The sequence below is a fragment of the Gambusia affinis genome, linkage group LG23 (genome assembly GCF_019740435.1).
Source record: "Gambusia affinis linkage group LG23, SWU_Gaff_1.0, whole genome shotgun sequence".
NCBI classification, from domain to species: domain Eukaryota; kingdom Metazoa; phylum Chordata; class Actinopteri; order Cyprinodontiformes; family Poeciliidae; genus Gambusia; species Gambusia affinis.
This window is the reverse complement of record NC_057890.1, coordinates 2,989,784-3,000,717: the sequence shown is the minus strand read 5'-3', so window position 1 is coordinate 3,000,717 and position 10,934 is coordinate 2,989,784.

The following is a 10,934-nucleotide window of genomic DNA, read 5'->3' as shown; positions in this document are numbered from 1 at the left end:
GAGATTTCACCCAATTATACAAATGAGCTGCTGCTGGCTAAGCCCTCCTAACTCAGTTAGCACCTCATGGCTACAAACATGTGGACAGTGGTTCAACTGAACATCTTTGACCCCTAAGCAGACCCAGAAGTAGAAGGAGTGGAGCCTCCATAACAACCTTTTAAATGGTTATTAATTCAAACACTGAGGATTCTGCTTCTCTTCAAGGCTGTTTGCTATCATATGAGGTCCAGCAGCTGACATCAGCACAATAATTCAGCATAAAAGACAAACAAACAGGTTTTCCCCACAAATGCAAACTAATTCACCAATTTGTACAAGTAAGACAAGCATTACAGACGGACCAGGTGCAGCGATGACCACGGATAATCCGTACAGTACTGATCCTGCGCTTAGAGTAAAAACTGATGAGTTCGTGTGAGCTTACTGGCCTGAGCAAGAAGTATGGAGTTAACTTTGTTTCACAATTATTCAATCAAAAGAAAAAAATCACTTAAAACAAAAAAAGTTGTATTCTATCAAAAAGAATTATGTCAAACACAAAAAAATAGAGTTGTGATTAAAACTTTTGGATTATCAGAAAAAAAAAAGTTTAAAAAATATCTCAATCAAATTGTAAGAATAATTTTTTTAAACAAAAAAATTCTTAAATTCATTCCTTCTGGCTGAAGGTAGCCAAAGAGATAAGAGCAATTCTTGGTTTCGAAATTGAGTACAATTTTAAAACTATTTATCTAAGTAATTTACCAAATGAACTCAACACTCAAGATAAGTATCTTCTGAAAATACTACTGATAGCAGGAAAGAAATCAATAACAAGAAGGTGGCTCAGTGGGAGCCCACCGACATTGTGAGACTGGTCAGCCACTGTTGAAGAAATACGTGACATGAAAATGTTTACCTTCTCTATAAGACTCCAGGAAAACAAAATCCAAAAATATTGGTTGAAATGGTTTATATATAGGAATTTGAAAGTAAATTGAGGATTATTAAATTCATTATTCTGGGTGCTGTATGGTTTGGCAGGACTTGGTAATTCTGCAAAGAAACTCTCACCTGTTTGACTCTTCATGGAACTCTACAAGCACTGTAACCTGTACACCTAAAATCTGTCTGTTTCAGTTTTAATTTTTTGTGATGTATTGCTGTCCCCCCCCCCATACCCCCCTTGGTGACCTCTGTTCCGATTGCTGTTCCCTGTACTTGTTGTGATTTTTTTTCCTCTCCGTTTTTGTGTTGATGTTGTTTTACCATGTATAAAAATTTCATCAAAAATAAAGTATATTAAAAAAAATTGTTAAAAAAGCTGTTTTTTAATTGAAATCACTCAGTTTTGTTTGAAATGTTTATTTTTGCATATCAGAATTCTTTGGTTGGTTGCCTAAGTTTTTGGTTGAGTCTAAGTTTTATCTGATGCTCCCTTTTTTTCGTTGAACTCAATGTGATTGCGCTTCTCAATCTTTTGCTTGCAATTCTCATATGAACATCTTGTGCGGGGCCTAGAGACGAGCGATATAGTTAGCGCTGACTAAAGCAGATGACTCTGACTCCATGACTCTGTCCCGAGATGCAGGGTTTCAGTGACGGGACACAGAATGTGAATGGTAAGTAATCTTCACAAATTAACAGATAAAACTGTTGTGTAATATTTCGTGTATGTGTATTAACTAGCATTGAAGCTAAAGTGGGAAAACATAGTGGATCACTGCACCAATGTTATTAGTTTCACGTTAATGTGCACCACATGTCAAGTGACTGTACAGATTATTTATTTGCCAAGCACATAATCAGTGCTGTGGATGAGGGGAGGCAATGTAACTCTTAAATATATATTTTCTTCCAGATGTAAAATGAAAAACCAAGCTGGTAGATCACATGCCGAAGGAGGATATTCACATAGTTTCTGTCTTTTTTTTCATTTGGTGTATGTGTCTTGTACTTAGTTTTATTTCAAATTAGATGTTATATGCCTTCTGCTGTGTTATGTTATGAAATTAAATTGGTGTTCTCCTAATTCCTCATTGTAGTATGACCAGCAAAGTGCAGCTGAAGCAGGACAGAGCTTGTAGGTATTACTGAATAGAGCGATTCCTCCAGCTGCTAGAGAGGATCAGAACATGAGGTTGGTGAGACCAGCAAGTGTTGAGTCAGAGACGGCCAGATAAGTGTAAGTGTTGCTTTTAAGGGCAAGGTGTATTTGACTAACTATATTTCTCCAAGTCAGTTTCTTTGTTGGTTTAAAAACTAATGCATGCTTATGTGTTGATAATGGCACATTGTAATAAAAATAGAAATATTACCACCAACATCCCGGCAGAAGTCCGAAACAAGTCTATATCTGAGCTTTTTTTTGTATCTAGAACACATTAAAAACGTATTATCAAATTTGCTTTATTCTCTGTCAACCAAAAAATTCTGATTTGCAAAAATAAAAGTTTCAAACAAAAATAAGTGATTTCAATAAAAAATAAAGCTTTTTAAACTATTTTTGTTTGCTTAATAAAAAAAAATTCTTACAATTTGAATGTGAATTTATTTTGTTTGAAACATTTTTTTTTTTTTTTGAAAATCCAAATGTTTTGATCACAACTCTTGTTTGTTTGATGTGATTTTTTTTTTGACTGAATAATTGTGAAACAAATTCAAATCCATAAAGAAGCAGGTAATATGGATGTTAATTGTAAGGCATCGGAATGTCTTTACAAACATCAGAAATCCTTCTTCTCCAGAATGCGTTTTGAAAGGCAGCTTGCAAGCGGTGAGTACATCCAAACACAGGCTGAGTTATCCACCATCCACCGTGGCTGTGTTTTGTATTTTAAATAATGCTAAAAGTCAGTGATGCTTTGAAGTGGGTTTCCATGAGTGGAAAAAAGCAACAGAACGATTCAAAGAGAAAAAAAACGGCTAAAGTTACAGAAAAGAAATGCGACTGCTCTGCTCACTTGCGCACAATGTGAAGTTAAAAAAGCGGAACTAATTTTAGCTTCCAGCTAGCAGCAGCCGGAGGAATTGTCCTAATCCTATGGCGAAGGGCCGACTGTACAAATTAGCTTGAGTGCGTCCTGCCCTCTCATGAGACGCAGCTAAATCCAGTCATCACCGAATAAAAGTTTTGACCAGGTTTGGCTCTCAGAGGGGAAATAACCTGACAGTCTGAACTTGGTAAGGAAATAAACCTGATAATTACAGATAAAGATACAGTTGATAAAAATTGAAAGAGGGAGGGAGACAGATAAAGATAGAAATGAAGAAAGATAAATAAATACAGTACATAGAGGATGGAGAGAGAACATTGTCAAATTTTTCTTCCTTAGGAAAGCTCTGTTGATTAGACATACTCAAGATGTTCAAGTATTTCTTTAATAACTATTTTGTTTGTAGTAATGATCTTTACATTCATTAAAGGTGCACCGATAGCAATTTTCTGGCTGATCACCGATCTTTAAAAATCTGACTTGCTGAAATTTGTGTGTGTGTGTGTGTGTGTGTGTGTGTGCAAAATATAGCAAAAAAGTTGGCAATCATGGAGTTACTGTTGTAAACCTTGCATGGAGAGATGACCTGGTGCTTGGGACTGTCCATCAGCCTCTCTCATTGTGGACGGTGGCTGATTTATGTGACCTTGTAGAGAGAGTCACTGTGACTTACTTGTTGTACAAGTAAGTCACAGCCAAGCGTCGACCACCCAAAGGGAATAAAATCAGGGATATATGCATGATGATGATTAAGTAGGGCCCGCACATCCCTAAGTCTGGTCCTGTGTATTGATCTACAAAATAACAAATAACCAATAGAGCTTTGGAACGTAATGTCACTGCAATAGACGTACTCTGCGGTGTAGGATATAAAGGGATATGAGCGCCATCTTGAGGAGCCATAAAATAAAAATATATGGCAGAACAATAATTAAATAAATAATGAATAACTAAAGAACATGTTTTGTTATCTTATTAGGTTTTCAAATTTCCCCTCTGCTCTTAGTTCCCGCGGTGTCATCAACTCACCGGCAGACTGACTCAGTTTTCACTGTTACAGCAGGTAGATCCAGCTCACCTTTCTGATGTTGAAGCTCCAGAAGATTTAAAGTCAGTAACAATATCCTTTGACCTGTTTCTCTGAAAGGACACACAGCTGGGTTCTGGTTCTGGATCATGGGTTCGCTTCAGTCTTTTAGGAATCCTGACAAAAATTTCTCATTAAAACACATTTTAATAAGACTATAAACTCAAGAGCTGTGAAACAACAGAAAGAGACAGTTCACAAGTATTCTAAATAATTCTTAACAGAACCAATTATATGTGCTCCCCCACCCGTCCAAAAAATTAAAAGAGAGCCATTATATCTAAGAGGTTGGTTCTGTCCTGATCTGGGATGTGTGGAGGTGTCTGTGCTTATCAACAAGTGTAGGCTGTCTGGTACATGTGGATGCGGTGGAATTTCTGTGTCTGCTCTGACCCAGACGCAACAAAAAACTGGCCCACATGTTTCACATATGAGAATAGAAATGTGGCACAAAGAGCTGAGCTACTGTTAAACACATGTTGGAATAAAAACATTTCAGACTGACTCAGTTTTCACTGTTACAGCAGGTAGATCCAGCTCACCTCTCTGATGTTGAAGGTCCAGAAGATTTAAAGTCATTACCAATATCCTTTGACCTGTTGCTCTGAAAGGACAAACAGCTGGGTTCTGGTTCTGGTTCTGGATCATGGGTTTGCTTCAGTCTTTTAGGAATCCTGACAAGAAATTTCTCATTAAAACACATTTGAATAGAGTGGAGTTTTGCTTTAAAGATGGTTTTCTATATGACTATAAATTCAAAAGCTGTGAAACAAGAGAAAGAAACAGTTCACAAGTATTCTAAATCATTTTAAAATTAAGTCTAAAAGCACTATGTAATCCTGACCACACTTAGAACCAGCCCATAGCATAAATGATCTAAATAAAGCCCCTCAGACCTTCAAGGGCCCCATAAATGTTAGCATGTTAACACAGAGTACAGACATAGAAAGCTAATATTTGTTTACTGACAATCTCTTTGCTGTTAAATTTCATTTACTGATTTCAGCATAGATAAATTAAAAGATTTTAAATTGTTTAGCATTTAAACAATACTGGCAAGTATGCATACAACTCATACAACTTTTGAGCGGCCCTACATGAGCCACATCTGCTGTGCTGAGCATTTCTCTGCTGGATACAGAGGGACAGACGGGGAGATTTAATTTATGTGGCTTTAGTAGCTCTTTCATTTTGTGTCTGTTGAGTTTTTAAAAAGCTCCACAGAAACTGTGTTGGTTGCCGTATGACATGAGCTTTGCTGATCACCATGTGGCCACATGTAGCAACTCTGCCTGACTGTAAGTAGACAAGTATTTACTATGCATCATGATGCCACAAAAATAAATAAATATATACATAAATAAATAAAAAAGATAAAACCAGTGTGCTGCGTTACTACGAGGCGAGCATAAAAGCTCCTCCGGTGTCTGAAACACCAGTCCACTAACGCACCAGCCAACCGGGAATACATACTACAACTTTTACGTGCAAGATGTAAGTGCACATGCTGCATAGAATTTTTTGTTGACAAAGATATATCATTCTCACTGCATGCTCAACGCACACCTCTAACAGCACCACTAGTTATATTTGCGGTTCATACTGAGATGTGCTAGCAGAGCAAGCACAGTGGCTTTTAACTTGATGAAAAACACAAGCCCTTACAGGTTAATTTACATATATATACATACAGTACATATATGTACTGGTCTGTACTTGATAGGTTTTTATGTTAATTACAAATATAAATACTTAGGACTGTAAAAAATTATGTCTGCTCTTAGAGTGTGTGTGTGTGTGTGTGCGCTTTTAAGTGATGTTAGAAGCAGAAAGAGTTGGGAAGCAAATGGCCTGGAGATAAGAATTGACACCTACCAGGAAAGTACATCATAGACTAAGGGTCAAAGTTTTATGACCTAGAGGGACACGAGAACTGAAGTTTGCGAACCACAGGGGGTCGGGAGATGACCCAGAGAATCTCAGGAACTGGAAATGCAGGACGACACCATTGTTTAAGAAGATACTTGTGACTGACTGTGTTGACAGCTGTGTTTTCTGTTTGCCACACCTTCTGTGCAAATGATCTGTAACTTAAACCACACCTCAATGTAATAAATATGCAATTGCAAAGGAGCACATTAGAACTGGTGTGGAGACAGAGATAAGGAGATGTCCCTGGGCAGAGTTCTCCATTCAATTGTAAAATATTAACCGTCTCTCTGTGTTCTTATTTTTGTCCAGCAGAAATGTTGGGTAGTAGACCCAACAGTACTGTACATACGTACATAGATATATATCCATCGTGCTTGCTCTGCTAGCACAACTCAGTGTTCTTTCCTACTATTTCCAACTATTCTTTCCTCTTTCACTGCTGTGGTTCTGGCGAGTATCCAATGCACACCACTTCACATACAAACATGGAAATGTGGATAAAAAAAGCTGAGCTAAGTAAATATTTAGAAAACATTAATAAAAACATTTCAGACTGACTCAGTTTTCACTGTTACAGCAGGTAGATCCAGCTCACCTCTCTGATGTTGAAGCTCCAGAAGATTTAAAGTCAGTAACAATATCCTTTGACCTGTTGCTCTGAAAGGACAAACAGCTGGGTTCTGGTTCTGGTTCTGGATCATGGGTTCGCTTCCGTCTTTTAGGAATTTTGACAAAAATAAAGCTCTTATTAAAACACAATCAATGGAATTTTACACCCCCGGAACGTTAGCTGGAGAGGAACCAGTAACCCTCCTGACCCCATTAGGGAAAAGGGTGTAAAAAAATGGATGGATGGAATTTTACTTTAAATATAATCTATATGACTATAGTATAGTCATATAGAACTATCACATTCTATATAGTTCATCATAGTTCACATACACTTTCATACACTTTCTCCTAATTCTTTATAAATTAGGAGAGCTGTGAAACAACAGAAAAAGAAAATTCACAAATATTCTAAATAATTCCTAACAGAACCAGACAAATGTAGTCCCACTGAAATAGAGAATACGTATTAGATATTTTCCATATCTATTACTTTTAATCTTGGTGACAAAAACATTAACAATACAGTCATAGTATTCAATTCCAAATAAAAACAGCCTTACTTGTTAAATTAAGGATCAGATTTACTCAGAAATAAAACTGAATTCAAACACAAAGTGTACCATCTTACAATTTTGTAAAAAGTGAAACTCAAATCCTTTTCAGAAATTGGTAGTTTCATTTCACGAGACATTTTGCAAGTCTTCTAAATAATTCCTCAGAACCAATCACATGTAACTCCCCCCATTCCAAAAAGAGCAATTATTTTTAGGAAGCTTGTTCACCAGTTTAATTAGGAGCTGGATACTTTTAAGCACACTGCAAGAAAAATGGAGAGAAAATGGTTCCCCACATTTCTCAGCATTGACAGAGGAGGATAAGAATAAGCTAAGGATTCTTTTTAGTACAGATGCCAGGTTTACTTACAGTTACAGACCCTTCATTTCTCTCACATTGCAGCATTAATGACTTTATGGGATTCTTTATAAATAATCATCTTTATGAAGCACGAAAGAGAAGCAATGGCTTCATCATCTCGTCTTTGTTGGCCTGATACACAGTGAATGACGAGTGAAAGTAGTTAGGGATCTCACCTCTGACCTCTGGTGTTTTCAGATGGAGGGACTTCCTCCTCTCTGTCCTCACACTGATCCATGCTGCTTAATTCACATACACATCATCTCTCACACACTTTCTACCTGCACCTGTAGAGGAAACACAAATCATTCACCTGCACATCAGCTCTGACCATTCTTTACATCATTAGTTAACTGAGCTAGTCTGACTAGTCTGAGTTCACTCAAAGAACTTTTTTTATTTTACTATCATCAAACGCTACAAGGGGATTGTCTGAATCATCAAAGATGACGATGATTCATTTAATAATCTGACTGCACCAGACTTTTAACCTTTATTGAATTGAAGGACGCAGTAGGGAGTGGCTTTCAGGAAATGAAAACATGACGCATTTAGTTCAGTGAAGAAAACAAATAAATATAAGGTGTTCAATTCCATTTTATCACTAATCATCACTAATCTAATAATCATGTAGATTTGTCTTCAGACTGCAGAGATAAAAAATTGTTTGTTTTCAATATCAAAGAGTAGACAAATACAGGAAAGTTCCTAAAGACAAAGTTAAAGTAGAAACAATATTCAAACGTACAATTTGTTCAAACGGTCTATGGTGTTGAAAAACATCAGAATATCACAGACAGAGGCCCAACAGAACCGTAGAACCGGACAAGATTCGACCTTTTTTCTTTCACTTTCTAAATCGACGGAATTTCCAATACCTTAGCAGCAGGGCGGACACTAAATCCCCGCCCCTTCTTCATGTTGGTTTTACTGGTGGTTGGTGTAACAGGTGGGACCATTAGGTGTCGCACTCTCCACAACCTGAGCCTCCATAAAAGGGGACCTGGATGGATGCTGGCCAAGCGTTAATTTCCTGTGTGTGAAACCAGTTGTGTGTTGGGCCCACACTGTTTGCTGGCTGTGGTAGCTGGGAGGAAAACTGTTTTAAAGTGATTCTCTTAAGTAAGTTGTGCTGATGTGGTGTTTTTATACAGGGTTGCATTGTTAATGGTGTTTCGGTGGTACCGTTACCTGGGCGTGATTGTTCGACGCCGCAGGTAGGCTTATACATTTGTCTCTTTCAATCAGAATGAATTGTGTGTTTTTTACATTGTTTTTATTTGGTAGGGTTACATCAGATCTGCTACACTAAGGTTGATCTCAGAGTGCTGCTTTATGCGATGCAGGTATGCAGTTTTTTTTTATGTGTTTTAGATTGACTTGATTAAAGTGATTTAATAAGCATTTAATCATTTTTGTGTTTTTGTATTTACAGTTTTAGCACTGCTTTCTGCTGTCCTTTTTTAGAGTTTAGTTTTCTTTTTGTAAAACTAATATTATTTTGAATTGCCCTCTTTGCCATTTTATCTGCCCTCGTTTCCTTCTGCTCCAATATGTGCTGGAACCCACACAAATATAACTACCAAACCCATATTCTGTATTCTGAATAATGTATGAAATATTTCTAATAAAATATCCATCCCGCTATCTGAATGATTATATTTTAAACTTGCAGAGCTTGAATCTGAACATATTATTGTTTTTAATGGTTTTATGTCTTCTGCCCATTGTAAAGCTAATAATATTGCCAACATTTCTCCTGTGTATACTGATGGTCCGTCTGTAATTTGTTTTCCTATTTTTGTATTGAATTCTGGTACTACAAAAGGCCATGTTCGCACGTGGGTTTGAAGCTGCGTGTCTGTGGTGTAATATTGGTGTATATATTCAGATGCACAGTGACCTGCGCAGTTCGATGTACATGTTTTGATTGGGCTTCAATTGATAAAGATGTCAAAAATGTACAAAAAAAAGAGTATGCGGTGATCTGTATTTGTAAATGTGTTTAATTTAATTTCAATAAAAACTTGTTTCTCCTGTGTCATTCTTACAGACACTTCTGTATTTTAAATATTTTTTAAAGAATATTTTGATGCAGTCTTAATGTACCGATAAGTGCTCCTACATTTAACAAGTAGGATATTTTTGATTAAATAATTTAGTGCATCACCGTATAAAGGTAGGATTTTATGATTAGGGAATTTAGTAATTAAACGTGCCACCTACCAATGTGAAATGAGTAGAATATCCTGATGAAAGGTTCTGGTGCATCAACAGAACCAGTACGATTTTCTGATGAAGGATTTTTAGTCCATCAATATGTGCTACCTCTGTATTTCATGAAATGTAGGAAATTCAAATAAAGGGAATTGGGGCAACAAAATATGCTACCTAAGTATGTTTTTAAAAGTTGGGAAAGGATTTAGTGCAACAACAAATGCTTCCCCTATATTTTCTAAAGTTAGATGAAGGGAAATATCTGGTCAGAAGTCATCCTATTGATAAAAAGAGTTCATGCTCTCAACAAAGATTTTAAATTTTGATCAGAGAATATTCCTCTGCTAAAGTGACATAGAGTTATGTGATAAACTTTGACATAACATGAAGTTATGTCAAAGTCCAGACATACATTTCAACAAGAATATGGAGTACGAATATTAAACTATGTTCAATTACAGTTATTTATTTTATATAAAACAAAACTTTCTGGAAATGTACATTTTTTTTCACTACAATTTCATCATTTTTGCTTTCATGAAAATGACTGGCATCCAGCAGGTGGCACAATTGCATCAAAGTTCTCTTAAAATGGCTTGAGAGGAGTAGATTTTTTGTTACACTCTCTTTACATCATATACTCAGTTCAGCAACACTTATTATAATGAATAAATAATTAGAATTCTGATACTACTGAGCCAAATAAAGCTTATTTCTTCACACACACACTGGAGTTTTCACATTATATAAAAACACATACATTGACTTTTCTATAGATTTGAAACTTTTTTCTTGTCTATCTTCCTGTTAAACATATAAGAGAGTAAAAAGTCAAATATATGATAAACCGTGCTTATAGGATTAATGCCAGGCTCAGAATGAAGCAGAAAAACAAGAACGATCGAATGTTTCTGGACTGAACACAGGAAATGACTTGTTGAATCTCTTTAACACTGAAAGGTAAAAACCTCGAGTCTCTGTCAGATTACCAAGACTGTCACATTTCCTCACACACTGCATCCCACTGTCTATGTGCCCTTTCCGTTCAGGTGACCTATAATCCTATTAGTCAGCACATTTCCTGTTTATATTCCCGTCTGCAGCCAAAGTACAGCTGCAGTCACCTTGCTGCTGCCTCAGTGAGGGACAATTCCAGGGAAGTTGCTTCATTTCCTGTCGACTCCACAACCATA